We start from the raw sequence: 19287 nt of genomic DNA, 5'->3' as shown, positions 1-19287 counted from the left end.
CACTCCACGTTCTTACTTATAGATCACTTTACCATTTTCCGAATATTGTCAAAAAGAATAGATTTCTTAAATCACAGTGGACCTCATAACATTGGCCCGTAATCATATCATAATGTATCTGATAATTCAATCATTTGATATTATCTCTTAATTCTGTCGATAAATATATCGAAACAAATACGTTCATGTAAAGTATCATATATATCAAATACTTTGTTAATGTTTTCAGTTATTATATATTATATATACATATCTATATACACACAATTGTTCGTGAATCGTCGAACACGGTCAAAGGGTAATTGATTACATGAATGTAGTTCCAAACTTTTTGAGATTCAACATTACAAATTCTGCTTATCGTGTCGGAAACATATAAAGGTTAGGTTTAAATTTGGTCGGAATTTTCCGGGTCGTCACAGTATATCACATTGGGGAGACTTTAAGTTACGCCGTGTTTTCTTTAAAGCGTTAAATGCGGGGAACCCAAATGCAATTTTACGCTACGGGTTAAGAACCTATTTTGACTCAACATATCCCAACATAGGATTTCGTGAATTAGAAAGAGCTTCTAACATGCAACATAAAGAAGCATATTATGCTTACAGGTTAGTGATGTTCGCTTCTTACCAAAGTGAGAAAAAGAACATCGGATTGCAGATTTTAAATAAAACTTTCCCACAAGTGACAGATTCAGTAGTTGGGGTGAGAAACAAGGTTTTTAGATTATTACAGGGCTGTTGGACATTACAAAACCCTCGTCCTTTTGACGACATTACAACATGCTACCTAGCCAATGGTCATAACGGTTATTTTCCACAAGACCAAGGATGAGAAGTCGTCTTAGTAAAACCAGAATGCATGACTTGTTTCTGGACTTATGAATTACATGTCTTTATTTCCTTTGCTGAACAACTTGCGTATTAACTAGATTTATCTTCAAAACTGTCCTGTATCATAGTGTACTATATTTCATGTTATATGTAATATAGCGAAGTTGTAAGTTTGAAGAATATTTGTATGTGATATATTATTATAATCAGTTTTTCATATGGAATTGTAGTAGTTGAATTGTATATTAGCTACTAAGTATGAACTTAACGGGTAGGTAGTACCCGAATTTAAACTTATAAAATGCTAATATGAAGAAAAAGCTTTTATAAATGAGTTCATATTATGCTACGAGATACTATTGACTACTCTTAATATTCGGTATGATTAACTTGTTTCATTTGACTATTTTGAAGGAAATGGCACCGACTACTCGACACACCTTGAATATGAGCGAAGAGGAATTTCGTGCCTTTCTTGCTTCAAACATAGCCGCAGTACAGGCCGCGCTACATACCAACAATAACTCTGAATCTAGCAATACAGCTAACGGCGCAAGAAATCGTGTAGGATGCTCCTACAAGGAATTCACTGCCTGCAAACCTTTAGAATTTGATGGGAGCGAAGGACCAATCGGATTGAAACAGTAGACCGAGAAAGTTGAATCGGTGTTTTCCATAAGTAAGTGTGCTAAAGGAGACAAAGTGAAGTACGCTACGCATACCTTCACAGGTATTGCATTAACATGGTGGAATACCTATCTAGAGCAAGTGGGACTAGTTGCTGCTTACGCGCTACCGTGGTCAGCATTCAAGTACTTGATGAACGAGAAGTACCGTCCCAGAACTGAGGTCAATAACCTCAAGTCAGAACTTAGAGGGTTACGAACACATGGATTTAATATTACTTCGTACGAAAGACGATTCACAGAATTGTGGCTATTGTGTCCGAGAGCGTTCGAAGATGAGGAAGAGAAGATCGACGCGTTTGTGAAAGGGTTACCGGAGAGAATCCAAGAACATATAAGTTCACACGAGCCTACCTCCATACAAAAGACATGTAGAATGGCTCACAAACTAGTGAACCAGATTGAGGGAAGAATTAAAGAACAGGCGGCCGAAGAGGCCAACGTGAAGCTAGTCAAAAGAACGTGGGAGGAAAACGGTGATAAGAGTCACCAAAACAACAACAACTATCCCAACAATCGCAACATCAATCGCAACTATAACAAACGGCACAACAACAACAACAACAACAACAACTACTACAACAATCATCCCAACAACAATAACAACTGCAACAACAACAACAATCAGAAGCTGCTATGCTAATGGTGTGAAAAGTATCACTCGGGGTTCTGCACCAAATTTTGCAACAAGTGTAAAAGAAATGGTCATAGCGCGGCGAAGTGTGAGGTCTACGGACCAGGGGTTAATAGAACGAAAGGAATAAATGGTGTCGGAATGAATATTGGCGGAGCAAGTAGTGTCGGAGCAAGTTATGCCAATGTGGTTTGTTATAAATGTGGAAAACCGGGCCACATTATTAGAAATTGCCCGAACCAGGAGAACACAAATGGACAAGGCCGCGGAAGAGTTTTCAATATTAATACGACAGAGGCACAGGAAGACCCGGAGCTTGTTACGGGTACGTTTCTTATTGACAATAAATCTGCTTACGTTTTATTTGATTCGGGTGCGGATAGAAGCTATATGAGTAGAGATTTTTGTGCTAAATTAAGTTGTCCATTGACACTGTTGGATAGTAAATTTTTACTCGAATTAGCAAACGGTAAATTAATTTCAGCTGATTATATATGCCGAAATTGAGAAATTATACAGGGTAGCAAAATATTTAAGATTTATTTGATACCAGTAGAGTTAGGGAGTTTTGATGTAATAGTTGGCATGGACTGGCTGAAGGAGATGAAAGCAGAGATCGTATGTTACAAAAATGCAATTCGCATTGTACGAGAAGAAGGAGAACCCTTAATGGTGTACGGGGAAAAGGGCAACACGAAGCTACATCTTATTAGTAATTTGAAGGCATAATAACTAATTAGAAAAGGGTGCTATGCTGTTCTAGCACACGTTGAGAAAGTACAAACTGAAGAAAAGAGCATCAATGATGTTCCCGTCGCAAAAGAATTTCCCGAGGTATTTTCGAAAGAATTACCGGGACTACCTCCACATCGATCTGTTGAATTTCAAATAGATCTTGTACCAGGAGCTGCACCAATAGCTCGTGCTCCTTACAGACTCGCACCCAGCGAGATGAAAGAATTGCAAAGCCAACTGCAAGAACTATTAGAACGTGTTTTCATTTGACCAAGCACATCACCATGGGGAGCTCCTGTTTTGTTTGCCAAGAAGAAGGATGGTACATTTAGATTGTGTATTTACTACAGAGAGTTGTGTTGGGAATTAACAAGTTTGATAATACTTAAAACCTTTTAAGAATCATTATGAACGGAAGCGTGAAACTTTCAAATTTTACTTGTTATCTTTAAACCAATTTAAAGTTAAGTCCCACATGGATCAAGTTGCTAAATATACTTACAAATTAAAGAGAAGGAAAGAGTTTATTATACCTCCTTAAGATAAGTTTAAGGGCTGAATTTGATGAGCAATGAAGAAGAAATAATGCACCAACACTACCCTTTCACTTGGCTACACCTTAGAACTTTAATAAGCTAATTAACCAAGCTTTAAGACCACCTTATTAGGCTTCCAAAAACCGAACAGCAGCTGTCCAAAATGAGCAGGAAGTTTATGAAGATGATGACTTGAAAAAGCTTCTAACTTGAAGCCTCAAGTGTTGCATACCCCAAGCAATAACCCCAACACCTATATCTTTGGTTAGGATTTGAATTTCACTTGAATTAAGCTAGTTTAATGAGCTTGAAACCTCTCCTTTTTCTGCAGAAAAGTCGACCAGCAGCTGACCAAAGGAGAAGGTTATTTCACTTGTAAGATAATGTATTATTGCTTTGTGAAATGAATCAAAACCTTGGTTAAAACATTAAGCATGAGCATGAGAACTTGTGTAGCCTTGAAGACCACAAAACAAGAGCATGCTTGTCCCATTTTTCCTTATAAATTTCGGCCATATAAGGGGTTTTTATAAAACCATGAATTTCTTTATAAAACTTGTAATTTATGTATAAAATCCCATGGTTTTATTTGATACTTTCACATTATTTTATAATCCTTTTATAAAATATAACACAACATAATTATTTAAACCTATAAATAATTATATATATATATATATAAATTATCCAAATAATTTATCTCAAGTGATTATATTTCAGAAGCCCGATTTTCTGAAATCCAAGTGTCGCGTATTTGTTTAATGATCCATTCGTTAAGATCAAATACGTATAAGGTGTCGGTAAGCTTGTTATTGGGTATGACCCGACTTGGATCATAACACATTAGCCACATTAATTTAATATGTCTCTCGGGCATACGAAGTACCTTCAATCTCCCACTTGCACGAGAAACACAAGAAATTAATGCAAGTGATGGATACAGCCTAACACACCGTCCATCACCCCTAATATGTTATGACTTTGTGCCATTCAATAACATCATCCCTTTCAAGTTCCCATCTCGAATATGATTAGGTGAATCTTTCATTATTTCCTTTTATCCTAGATGTCATGTTAAATCCAAGAGATACAGAGTGATCACTCTCTTATAGATTTAACTTTTCAGGCCTTAGACATCTGACTCTCAACGAATAAGAGGGACAAATTCCATCTTGACTACATACGTCCTAGATATACACTTTGTAATATACCTGAGTTCTTCCTTATGTACTACCATGTTTCAGAATAGCGAAGGAAAGAATCAAGGCATAGTACTTGGTGAATATCCGAACCCAATATGTATCTCAGGTCAGAGGATACAATGATATTCGCCTTTACTCAAGATTACATGTGATCAACCACAAAGGCTCTATACAGTAATTCTTGAGAGCGGGTCTTCCAATATTTGTTTCCCACAAATATCTATGAACCTTGGTTGCAACCTTGCCCCATATTCAACCTATGAATGTATACCAATCCGAGTTCATAATAGTCCAAACCTCACACTTGTTCCCACAAATGTGATCGACTACGGAAATTTAGAATAGTTGCTTATTCATGGATGAAATATGCAAAATAGGAACATAACTCAAATAAATTAACACCATAGTTATATTAATGAGTTTGAATAATTTCGTTCCGGTACAATACATAAAATAGATCATATCCAATCACTAGAATATCGAAGCCCTAATGCACAAACATGTCCCTCATGTTTTGGCCCATGTAAAAGCTTCGTGAGTGGATCCGCAACATTATGATCTGTATGAACTTTGCGAATACATATCTTTCCTTTTTCAACTTCATCCCTTATGTAGTTGAATCTCCGCTCAATGTGACGAGTCTTTTGATGAGCACGAGGTTCCTTGATTTGAGCAATCGCACCCTCATTGTCACAAAAGATCTCAAGAGGGTCCTGAATGGAAGGGACCACTCCTAAGTCGTCGATGAATTTCTTCATCCATGCAGCTTCCTGAGCTGCCAGTGAGGCGGCAATGTACTCCGACTCTGTAGTGGATAACGCAACAACTTCCTGTTTCGAACTCTTCCAAGAGACCGCACCACCATTTAACATGAAGACATAACCGGATTGTGATCGAGAGTCATCTCGATCAGTTTGGAAACTCGCGTCCACGTAACCTTTTACAGCGAGTTCCTCCTCACCAGACCCATATATTAGAAACATATCCTTAGTCCTCCTAAGGTATTTCAATATACTTTTAACAGCAATCCAATGACTATTTCCTGGGTTATTCTGGTATCTACTTGTCAAGCTTAGAGCGCATGACACATCCGGTCTAGTACATATCATTGCATACATGATAGACCCAATAGCAGATGCGTATGGGACTTTCTTCATTCTCTCTTGTTCATCTTTCGTGGTAGGACACTGAGATGAACTGAGAACGGTTCCTTTTTGAATAGGTACCAAACCTCTCTTAGAGTTTTCCATCTTGAACCTTTTCAAGATTTTATCAATGTATGTACTTTGACTTAAACCTATCAATCTCTTGGATCTATTCCTATAGATCCCTATCCCCAATATGTATTGTGCATCTCCAAGATCCTTAATGGAGAAGCAACTCTTTAGCCAAGTTTTGACTCCTTGCATTGTGGTAATATCATTCCCAAATAATAATATATCATCCACATATAGTACAAGGAACGTGATAGTGCTCCCACTAGCTTTCTTATATACACAAGCTTCATCACCATTTTTAATGAAGCCAAATTTCTCGGCTTCCTCATTAAAACGATGATTCCACATTCTAGATGCTTGTTTCAATCCGTAGATTGACTTCTTTAACTTGCATACACTTTTAGGATATTTTGGATCAACAAAACCTTCAGGCTGGACCATATAGACATCTTCCATAAGATATCCATTTAGGAAAGCGGTTTTGACATCCATTTGCCATATTTCATAGTCGTAGTGAGCAGCAATGGCAAATAATATCCTAATAGACTTTAGCATTGCCACAGGCGAAAAAGTTTCATCATAATCAACCCCTTAAGTTTGAGTGAAACCTTTTGCAACAAGTCTAGCTTTATATGTATCCAAGTTTCCATGTATGTCGGTTTTCATTTTGAAAAGCCATTTGCAATCAACTAGCTTAGAGCTAGGAGGTTGCTCAACAAGTTCCCACACTTGGTTTTCATACATGGATTGCATCTCGGCGTTCATGGCTTCCTGCCATTTATCTTTATCAATCCTTGATAAAGCATCTTGGTAGTTTGTTGGTTCATCCAAATCAACCGTATAGCAACCATCTATGAGAAACCCATATCTCTCAGGAGGATTGCTAATCCTACCAGATCTACGAATGTCTTGTGTATTTTGATCATCCATTTGATCACTATCAACATTTTCATGTTGAGTGCTAGTGTCAACCAATTGTGTATCATCTACTTGATCTTGAACCTCTTCAAGATCTATCTTCCTTTCACTATTTCCTTCCATTAGGAACTTAGTTTCAAGGAATTCCGCCTTCCGAGCAATAAATACATTCTGCTCGGATGGATCATAGAAATAGTATCCCATATCATCCTTGGGATATCCTATGAAGATACACTTTGTGGATCGAGCATTCAACTTATTAGGGACGTAACGCTTAGGATAAGCTTCACATCCCCATACCTTTAAGTATGATAGACATGGAGGTTTACCAAACCACATCTCGTGAGGAGTTCGTTCCACTTTCTTGGTTGGGGCCATATTTAAAATACGAGCCGCGGAGCTCAGACAATAACCCCAAAATGATAGAGGCAACGAGCTTCTTGCCATCATAGATCGAACCATATCCATTAGGGTTCGGTTCCTCCTTTCGGAAACTCCATTAAGTTGGGGTGTTCCGGGTGGAGTAAGTTGTGAGATAATCCCACAACTCCTAAGATGATCTTGGAAGGCATCGCTTAGGTATTCACCTCCTCTATCGGTACGAAGTACCTTAATTGTCCTATTGAGTTGATTTTGTACTTCGTTTTGATATTCTTTGAATGCTTCAAACGTTTCGTCCTTGTGTCTTAATAAGTAGACATATCCGAAACGACTAAAGTCATCAATGAAAGTAACAAAGTATCTTTCACCATTCCTAGTCATGGGTCTAAAGGGTCCACATACATCCGAATGTATTAATCCCAATAAATTTTTAGCCCTTTCATAAGTCCCTTTGAAAGGTGCTTTAGTCATCTTGCCTTGTAAACAAGATTCACATACATCAAATGAATCCATTTCATTTGATTTCAAAAGTCCATTCCTTTGAAGTGTATGCATTCGGTTCTTGTTTATGTGACCAAGGCGACAATGCCATAAGTAGGAATCACTCAAATCCCTTTTGAGTTTCTTGGTGCTTGTATGGTATATAGAGCTCGATGATGCGTCATCATGAACCAATTCATAAATTCCATTTGAAGGCGAAGCCTTGAAATAGAATACATTATCTAAATAAATATGGATATCATCATTAACAAAATTAAGATTAAAACCACATTGTTTCAAACGGGAAATGGAAATAATGTTTCGACATAAATCGGGTGCATACAAAACATCTTTCAAAATAAGTTCCAAACCACTTGGAAGCTTTAACACAAAGTCTCCTTGAGCCTTCACTTGCACTTTGGCTCCATTACCCATGTAGAGACTTGATGTTCCCGTTTGCTTGCTACTTCTTTTGAACCCCTGCAATGAATTGCAAATGTGAGTTCCACATCCAGTGTCTAATACCCATGTATTAGAAGAAGTAATACTAAGCTCTATATATACCATATATATATTACCTGAGGTTTGCCCTGCATCCCTCTTGTCCTTCAACTCCTTAAGATAGACCGGACAGTTTCGTTTCCAATGACCCATCTCACCGCAACCGAAACATGGGTCTTCCTTGGGGTTTGCCTTCTCGGCTACCTTTTTCTTCTTAGCCTTGTTGATGGTTGGGGTAACCATCTTCCCCTTCCCTTTGCCTTGATGGGCGGGTCCTTTTCTCTTAGCCACCTTTGGTTTAGAGGTGTTACCTTTGGATCCACCTTGATCGATTGCTAACACGGGTAAAGCTCTTTTACCCATGCTAGTTTCCGCCGTTCTAAGCATACCGTGAAGCTCACCTATGCTCTTATCCATCCCATTCATATTGTAATTAATTACAAATTGATCAAACCTTTTTGATAGGGAGTTAAGGATAAGATCGGTGGCTAACTCATTAGATATGTTTAGGTTAAGACGGTTAGCACGATCGATAAGGCTTTTCATCTTAAGTACATAAGATGAAACCGATTGGGTATCGTCCATACGACAAGCATGTAGCGCTCGAACCGTTTTGAAGCGTTCGACACGCGCTTGTTGGAGGAACATCTCCTTCAATTGCGTTATCATGTCGTATGCACTATGATGCTCGAAATCCTTTTGGAGTTCGGGTATCATAGTCCCAAGCATTAAGCATGAGACTTGAAGGGAGTCGTGGCAATACTTATCGTAAGAGGCCATTGCCTCCACATCATTCTCATCCGGTTGATCGGGAATGGGGTCCTCAAGCACATACATTTTATCCTCTTGTTTGAGGACAATCCGAAGATTGCGAAACCAATCCATAAAGTTTGTATGGTTGAGTTTGTCTTTCTCTAAGAGAGACCTTAATGATAGGTGGTTCAGGTTAAGTGGTGCGTTTGGAATGTTGTTGTTGTTATTGGCGGCCATCTACAAAATTAACAAAGTTCGTTTAAGTATCGATTTTAATTTAACATTCAATACCCTTTAAATCCAATTGAATTATTAAATTCTAGAATCCAACGGTAAATCAAATTTCGGTTAGGTGACCTTTATCTCGTTATTTGATTTAGCTAGGTAGTCATTATATGACAATTGCAATCCTTTTGCAACTTCTAAGTTATGGGATCATGCAATCCTTTTGCATGGCATATTTATCCCATCAACGCCTATTTGTTCATCATGCTTCGGTGACCCTAAGTTCATGATTCCCAAATCAAGTCGTCCTACTTGTGTAAACATGTAGACTTAACATACAAGTGGTTAGGTGACCTTTATCCCACATGTATGCGAAGTGTACCTTATTCATATTAGTTCGCTCATGACGGTTAGGTGACCTTTATCCCATCAAGAGTTTCTTAATACGTCTAAGTGTTTCCACAAAAGGATGGCGTTTAACTTGTTTGCCTTGTTAATAAGGGATTTTAAGTTTTCATTAATTCTAGTTTGAGAAAACTTTTGCACCATACACCAACATGCATTTAGTGTATGGTTTAATTGAAAATCCATTTTCATGTTATGTAATTAAACCAATTACTTGATATAAACCATTTTATATGTATGATCCTTATCATGTTTTTAATAACCATTTATTAAGGTTCTCGGTTGCCTTTTAAATTTAACCAATTAAAATGTCATTTTGTTAGTAGTTATCTTGTGATTAATTGTATCAACCAAACATACAAAACAATAATCATACAAACAACCACACATGCAAAATAAGTATGTTCACAATCTAGCCATTTTGGTGGACATTTGTTTAGCCGAAAAACAAATGTCACCGGGTAAGGGTTAATCATACAAAGTAGGAGATTACAATCTCCCACTTAACCTTGCATCCATATGCTCCTTGTGTTCTTGAAGTCTTCATGATCTTGTTCTTCATTTTTACAAAATATGTATCCTAATACATTTTTATCTAGAAAATGAAATACAACCTATTCTATTTTACATACCAAATGTAAAACAAATTACATAGCCAAAATAATAATTATTACATGCCAATTGAATGAATAATATTACATACCAAATGAATATAACAAATCAACCAAATATAGCATGCAATCAACACAAGGTCAAGGCTAGGATTGTGAACTTTAACATGCAACCAAAATGACCAAAATGACAAGTTCCAAACCCCTTTTGGAACATCAAAATTTCGGCCATCATATCAAACCCACCCAAACCCGACAATTTTTGTATTCCATTTTCATGCATGTACTTGGAATGCAAATATAGTGGGTTTAAAGACAACAATTCGAAGCATATTTCAACAACTTCGGCTCTAGATACCATTGTTGGGAATTAACAAGTTTGATAATACTTAAAACCTTTTAAGAATCATTATGAACGGAAGCGTGAAACTTTCAAATTTTACTTGTTATCTTTAAACCAATTTAAAGTTAAGTCCCACATGGATCAAGTTGCTAAATATACTTACAAATTAAAGAGAAGGAAAGAGTTTATTATACCTCCTTAAGATAAGTTTAAGGGCTGAATTTGATGAGCAATGAAGAAGAAATAATGCACCAACACTACCCTTTCACTTGGCTACACCTTAGAACTTTAATAAGCTAATTAACCAAGCTTTAAGACCACCTTATTAGGCTTCCAAAAACCGAACAGCAGCTGTCCAAAATGAGCAGGAAGTTTATGAAGATGATGACTTGAAAAAGCTTCTAACTTGAAGCCTCAAGTGTTGCATACCCCAAGCAATAACCCCAACACCTATATCTTTGGTTAGGATTTGAATTTCACTTGAATTAAGCTAGTTTAATGAGCTTGAAACCTCTCCTTTTTCTGCAGAAAAGTCGACCAGCAGCTGACCAAAGGAGAAGGTTATTTCACTTGTAAGATAATGTATTATTGCTTTGTGAAATGAATCAAAACCTTGGTCAAAACATTAAGCATGAGCATGAGAACTTGTGTAGCCTTGAAGACCACAAAACAAGAGCATGCTTGTCCCATTTTTCCTTATAAATTTCGGCCATATAAGGGGTTTTTATAAAACCATGAATTTCTTTATAAAACTTGTAATTTATGTATAAAATCCCATGGTTTTATTTGATACTTTCACATTATTTTATAATCCTTTTATAAAATATAACACAACATAATTATTTAAACCTATAAATAATTATATATATATATATATAAATTATCCAAATAATTTATCTCAAGTGATTATATTTCAGAAGCCCGATTTTCTGAAATCCAAGTGTCGCGTATTTGTTTAATGATCCATTCGTTAAGATCAAATACGTATAAGGTGTCGGTAAGCTTGTTATTGGGTATGACCCGACTTGGATCATAACACGTTAGCCACATTAATTTAATATGTCTCTCGGGCATACGAAGTACCTTCAAGTTGAATAAACTTACCATCAAAAACTGTTATCCACTGCCGAGAATTGACGACTTATTTGATCAACTACAAGGCTCGTCGGTTTATTAGAAAATCGATTTACGTTCTGGATATCATCAAATGCGAGTAAACGAGGATGACATTCCAAAAACTGCTTTTAGGATGCGTTATGGTCATTACGAGTTGATGGTTATGCCGTTTGGATTGACTAATGCACCAGCTGTGTTCATGGACCTTATGAACCGAGTGTGTGGGCCATATCTTGACAAGTTTGACATTGTTTTCATCGATGACATACTTATTTACTCAAATAATGATCAAGAGCACGAAGAACATTTGAGAAAAGTGCTAGAAGTATTGAGGAAAGAAAAACTGTACGCTAAGTTTTCAAAGTGTGCATTTTGGTTGGAAGAAGTTCAATTCTTCGGTCACATAGTGAACAAAGAAGGTATCCAGGTGGACCCGGCAAAGATCAAAACTGTTGAAAAGTGGAAAACCCCAAAAACTCCAAAGCATATACATCAATTTTTAGGATTGGCTAGTTACTACAGAAGATTCATCCAAGATTTCTCCAAAATAGCAAAACCCTTGACTGCATTAACGCATAAAGGGAAGAAATTTGAATGGAAGGATGAACAAGAGAAGGCGTTTTAGTTATTGAAGAAAAAGCTAACTACGGCACCTATATTGTCATTGCCTGAAGGGAATGATGATTTTGTGATTTATTGTGACGCATTAAAGCAATGTCTCGGTTGTGTATTAATGCAACGAACGAAGGTGATTGCTTATGCGTCTAGACAATTGAAGATTCATGAGCAAAATTATACAAATCACGATTTGGAATTAGGTGCTGTTGTTTTTGCATTAAAGACTTGGAGGCATTATTTATATGGAGTCAAAAGTATTATATATACCGACCACAAAAGTCTCCAACATATATTTAATCAGAAGCAACTGAATATGAGACAATGCAGGTGGATTGAATTGTTGAATGATTATGATTTTGAGATTCGATACCACCCGGGGAAGGCGAATGTGGTAGCCGAAGCTTTGAGTAGAATGGACAGAGAACCTATACGGGTAAAAGCTATGAATATAATTATTCGTACTAACCTTACTACTCAAATAAAGGAGGCGCAATAGGGGGTTGTAAAAGAAGGAAAGTTGAAGAATGAGATACCCAAAGGATCAGAGAGACATCTTAATATTCGGGAAGATGGAACCCGATATAGGGCTGATAGAATTTGGGTACCAAGGTTTGGAGATATGAGAAAAATGGTACTTAAAGAAGCACATAAAAACAGATATTCAATACATCCCAGAGCGGGGAAGATGTATAAAGATCTCAAGAAACACTTTTGGTGGCCGGGTATGAAAGCTGATATTTCTAAATATGTAGGAGAATGTTTGACGTGTTCTAAGGTCAAAGATGAACATCAGAAACCATCAGGTCTACTACAACAACTTGAAATCCGGGAATGGAAATGGAAAAACATTACCATGGATTTCATTACTAAATTGCCAAGGACTGCAAGTGGTTATGATACTATTTGGGTAATAGTTGATCGTCTCACTAAGTCAGCACACTTCCTGCCAATGAGAGAAGATGACAAAATGGAGAAGTTGTCGCGATTGTATTTGAAGGAGGTAGTCTTCAGACATGGAATACCCATCTCTATTATCTCTGATAGGGATGGTAGATTTGTTTCAAGGTTCTGGCAGACGTTGCAACAAGTATTAGGGACTCGTCCTGACATGAGTACTGTTAGGGACTCGTCCTGACATGAGTACTGGCTATCATCCACAAACTGATGGGAAGAGCGAAAGGACGATACAAACGCTTGAAGACATGCTACGAGCATGTGTTATTGATTTCGAAAACAGTTGGGATCGACACCTACCGTTAGCAGAATTTTCCTACAACAACAGTTATCATTCTAGTATTGAGATGGCACCATTTTAGGCACTTTATGGTAGAAAGTGCAGGTCTCCAATTTGTTGTAATGAAGCGGGGTATAGACAGATTACGGGCCCGGAGATAATACAAGAAACTACCGAGAAAATCATCCAAATTCAACAACGATTGAAAATCGCCCAGAGTCGACAAAAGAGCTACGCGGATAGTAAAAGAAAAGATATAGAGTTTGAATTTGGAGAAATGGTCATGCTTAAGGTTTCACCTTGGAAAGGCGTTGTTCAATTTGGTAAACGGGGAAAACTAAATCCAAGGTACATTGGACCATTCAAGATTATAGATCGTGTCGGACCAGTAGCTTACCAACTGGAGCTACCTCAACAACTCGCGGCTGTACATAACACTTTCCACGTCTCGAATTTGAAGAAATGTTTTGCTAAAGAAGATCTCACTATTCCGTTGGACGAAATCCAAATCAATGAAAAACCTCAATTCATTGAAGAACCCGTCGAAATAATGGATCGTGAGGTTAAGAGACTTAAGCAAAACAAGATACCGATTGTTAAGGTTCGATGGAATGCTCGTAGAGGACCCGAGTTCACCTGGGAGTGTGAAGATCAGATGAAGAAGAAATACCCGCATCTATTTCCAGAAGATTCGTCAACACCTTCAACAGCTTAAAATTTCGGGATGAAATTTATTTAACGGGTAGGTACTGTAGTGACCCGCACTTTTCCATGTTTATATATATTAATTGAGATTGATATTTACATGACTAAATGTTTCCAACCTGTTTAGCAATCAAACTTGTTAAGACTTGATTAAATGAAATAAGTTTCATATAGACAATTGATCACTCAAGGTGACCGACGATTCACGAACGCTACAAAATTGTAAAAACTACATGTTGTGGTATATATAGACATATATATATATGGTTGACATGAGATTATGATGAGTAAGTATCTCACTAAGTATATTAACAATGTGAGATATACAAAAGAAATGAGATTACTAAGTTAAGAAACTCGAAATGATATATATAACGATTATCGCTATGATAACGTCTACTAAATATATATGTATCATATTAAGATATTGATACACTATATTTAACATGATAAAATGATATTTATATATATCATTAAGTGTGTTAACAATGAACTACATATGTAAAAACAAGACTACTAACTCAAGAATTACGAAACGAGACTTATATGTAACGATTATCGTTGTAACGATATTTTAATGTATATATCATATTAAGAGATATTCATACATCATAATATCATGATAATATAATAATTTAACATCTCATTTGATATAATATACATTGGGTTAACAACATTAATTGAGATCGTTAACTTAAAGGTTTCAAAACAACACTTACATGTAACGACTAACGAAGACTTAACGACTCCATTAGAATGTATATACATGTTGTGTTTTGATATTGTAATGACCCGGACTTTTTCGATCAATTTATACTTATAAGATTAATATTTACATAAATTAAACCTTACCAACATGATAAGCAATCTAAATTGTTGAGATTTATGTTTTTGAAAAGAGTTTTACACAACGTTTGACCGTCCAATTTGACCGATGATATCACGAACTATATAACATACGATAATTATACGTTTATGTATATATATGTATTTATATATATTTAACATGATCTAAGGATGTTTAACATCTCATTGGGTACTAATAACAATGAGTTATAAGTATATTTTGAAACTACTAACTTAAGTTTTCAAAACGATAACTATACGTAACGTTCTTCGACATAAATACTTATAACCTATAATACTTATACATGCATCGTATAGATATGTATTTTATCACTTTTAAAGGGCTTACATACATAAAACAATATAAGTATATTTACAAAAGATAGCTATATTTGAATCCTCGTTCCGTTTTCTCAAAGATTTCTACACGTATATCTAGGGTATATGTACCCGTATCATACGCAGCTTCTAGGTGTATTTACTATTGGTATATACCAATAAAAATCTGCTCCTTAGCAGCCTTAAATGATTAAGAAACATGTGGAACCAACCATTTGTCAAGTAGCATGAATTATTTAGCAAGAAAACAAAGTTAGGTATCTTTTTTTTCCTTTATAACCTAAAAACGTTTTTATGCATGCACACCATTTCTTCACCCCATTTTCTCATACTTACACTCCCATTTCTCTCTCAAAATACTCTTAACTTCATACTTGATCATCTCCAAGCATTTTCCCCATCATTTAGCTTCAAAAACAACCCTTAATCATCATAAGAAAAACCATACAAGAACACTTCAAGAATCCTTTCAAGAACACAAGTTTACTTCCAATCTTTCATCCAATTCCATCACTCTTTTGGTTCTAGGTTCTTACTCCTCTTTTACAGAAATCTTGTCCAAGTAACTTGAGGTAGTAACTTTGTTCATAACCTTATTCGATTCATATATATATAGCTATCTTATTTTATGGTATAAAATTTTAACAACAAGAACATAGTTTGAATGTTTTCAAACTTGTTTGCAAACTAAATAGATCCTTCTATCTTAACTTTTAAAATACTTCAAGACCTGTAATATAACTTAAATATATGCTAATTTAACAAGGTATAACTTGGTTTTTCAAAGAACACCTTAAAACTGAATCTACGGTGTCGGAGTGTAACCGGGGGCTGTTTTGGGTTGGATAATTAAAAACTATTTTGAACTTTGAATTGGAGGCTTATTTTCTGGAAAATTGATATTTACTATGAATATGTTAACACATAAAAATTTCATGATTTAACTCAAAGTATAAGTATTTTTAGAAAAATAATCATTTAAGGTTGTTTACATGATGGAAAATGATCAACTCCATAAGTTTCACTAAAGTTTGACCTATGACCTGTGATTTCGAATACAAACTAAGGTATTTACAGTTCATAGTCTTAAAGAGGGACTCGATCCAAGGAAGTGGCAAGTTGAATCAACGAAAACGGAGTTGTAACGAAGAAACTATGACCAAAACGAGATCGGATATCTAAGACTAGTTTAGCTACGAAAATAATTGGAGAAAATTAAATAAATCACATCTTTTTAAAATAACATGATATTTTATATATATGTACTCATAATTTAATTTTATATGGTTCAGGATCACCCGTAAACAATACGAGAAGATTAATCATAAGATCCCATGATTGTACGCAACACGTCATTTGACAACACCGGTACTTTATGTACGCAACACGTCATTTGACAACACCGGTACCGTGGGTCAAGATTAATCTCGACCAATACATATACGATGGGGGTTTTTATTTATTTCATTGGGGGTTTATTAAACACCTAAAAATGAACCATTAAAATTGAATTACTAACATCGGACTACTAACTACGGACTAAGAAATTATTAAAACTATTAAAAGTATAAAAAGTATATATATGTGACGATTGTTTAAAATAGAAATATATTGATAAACTATATATGGATAGGTTCGTGATATCAATCGGAGACCAAGTCGAAATTACATATCTTCAAGACAAAAGTGAGTATATAGTCCCACTTTTAAACTCTAAGTATTTCGGGATGAGAATACATGTATTTTATGTTTTACGTTATGGACACAAGTAACTGAAAAATATATTCTACGTTGAGTTGTACCACTGGCATACTTCCCTGTAGCTTGGTAACTGTTATTTACAGCGGTATTGTAAACGCGAATCCTGTTGATAGATCTATCAGGCCTGACAACCCCAACCAGACTGGACGACCAGTATTCAACGGTTGCACAGTACTTCGTTTTGTGACTACACTTGGTACGGTGTAGTAAGATTTCATAATAAAGGGAATATGCGACGTGATTAAATGTTAAGTATGGTTACCAAGTGCTCAACCACTTAGAATATTTTTATTAAAATGTTTATATATGAAATCTTGTGGTCTATATTTATATCGCTGCCGGCATTAAACCTATATCTCACCAACTTTATGTTGACGTTTTAAACATGTCTATTCTCAGGTGATAATTAGAAGATTCCGCTGCAACATGTTGAATTTAAACAAGATCTTGAGTATGCATATTTGTGTCAAAAATAAAACTGCATATCGGAGGATTTGTAATGTAAAATATGCTAGAAATCGTATTGTTATCATCACATGTAAAGTTTGTAAGTCTAAGATTATCGCTAAACGATAATCATCTTTATTTTGTCTAAAGCTTGTATCAAAATAAGAATTATGGTTTGTAATGTAAAATATATGCAGTTGTTCTTTTAAAAATGTCGCATATAGAGGTCAATACCTCGCAATGAAATCATACGTTATCTAACACGTTCTTATGGTTAAGGACGGGTTATGACATGTGGTATCAGAGCGGTGGTCTTAGCGAACCAGGTTTGCATTAGTGTGTCTAAACCGATAAGTCGTTAGGATACATTAGTAAGTCTGGACTTTGACCGGGTCTGATTTAAAAACCATTGCTTATCATTGTTGGTTAAAATTTATATGTAAATATTATGTAGTACTAATGGGTTAGTTGTTGTGTGATAGATGTCGGGCTCAAAACTTGTCATCACATTCAGCGACTCCGAACCAGAATCTTCAGATGGTGTTCCAGTCATTAACCTATCCGATGACGAAAATAATATCTTTGGGGAAGACTCACAAATTCCGGATGAACCGACTATAGAGAACCCGGAAAGTGAACCCGAGGAGGAAAGTGAACCCGAGGAGGAAAGTGAACCCGAGGAGGAAAGTGAACCCGAGGAGGAAAGTGAACCCGAGGAAGAAATACAGGAAATTTCAAAAGACGAGTTCGAACTAGGAAAGAAACGAAAGGCAAATGAATTAGAAAATTCAAATCCCGAGTTTAGTAAGGATGATGTGGCACCAACTCCACTAGACACTACCACCCCTATTCCCGCTATTCCTATTCATTCTATCCCGGCATCCAGTTCTTCAGCCCCACAGCCAAAATATAGGCAGACAGCCAGGATAAGCGTTAAGCGATTCTTTGAACCTAAACGTCCTAGAAAATAGACCAAACGATGCGCTGCCGTATTAAACCATGGGATCATATAATGTTTTGTATAATATTATTAGTGTGGTTTGCTTAATGTTCGATGTAAGATAAGCATATGTAAAATAGTGAAGTGTGAAATGCAATAATTTTCCATGGTTAAGTATTACTTAGATGGTAGTAATTGATTCTGTACTAAGCTATTAAGTATGGACATTAACGGGTAGGTACTACCCTAGATATAATTATAAAACGCTAATAAGAAGAAAAGGCTTTTATAATAATACCTGGTTCATATTATTAATAAGCTATAATGTACTGTAAATATACACTACATCTATAATATTCCATGTGAATAATTATTTTCTTTTCATTCTTATAGAAGAATATGGCGCGATTGAACCGAATGACGGAACAAGAAATCCAGGAACTCATCAATCAGCGAGTGAACGACAGAATGTTATGGGTCGAGGCTGCACGAGGTGCTGCAGTTAACCCAAATCCTCGTGTGGGGTGCACTTACAAAACTTTTCAAGCTTGCAAGCCCTCATCATTCAGTGGAACAGAAGGACCGATCGGTTTAACCCGGTGGATAGAAAAGATGGAGACTGTGTTTAAAATAAGTGGTTGTGTTGAAAAGGACATGACCAAGTATGCATCGTGCACTTTACAAGATAGTGCACTCACGTGGTGGAAAAATTATGTGAAGGCTGTAGGAGGAGATGTAGCTTATGATACTCCTTGGGAAGAATTCAAAACAATGTTAATCAACGAGTATTGTCCAAGGAACGAGGTTAGGAAGTTGGAAGA

This window comes from Rutidosis leptorrhynchoides, chromosome 1 (assembly GCF_046630445.1).
Source record: "Rutidosis leptorrhynchoides isolate AG116_Rl617_1_P2 chromosome 1, CSIRO_AGI_Rlap_v1, whole genome shotgun sequence".
Classification (NCBI taxonomy): domain Eukaryota; kingdom Viridiplantae; phylum Streptophyta; class Magnoliopsida; order Asterales; family Asteraceae; genus Rutidosis; species Rutidosis leptorrhynchoides.
This window is presented reverse-complemented; position numbering follows the sequence as displayed.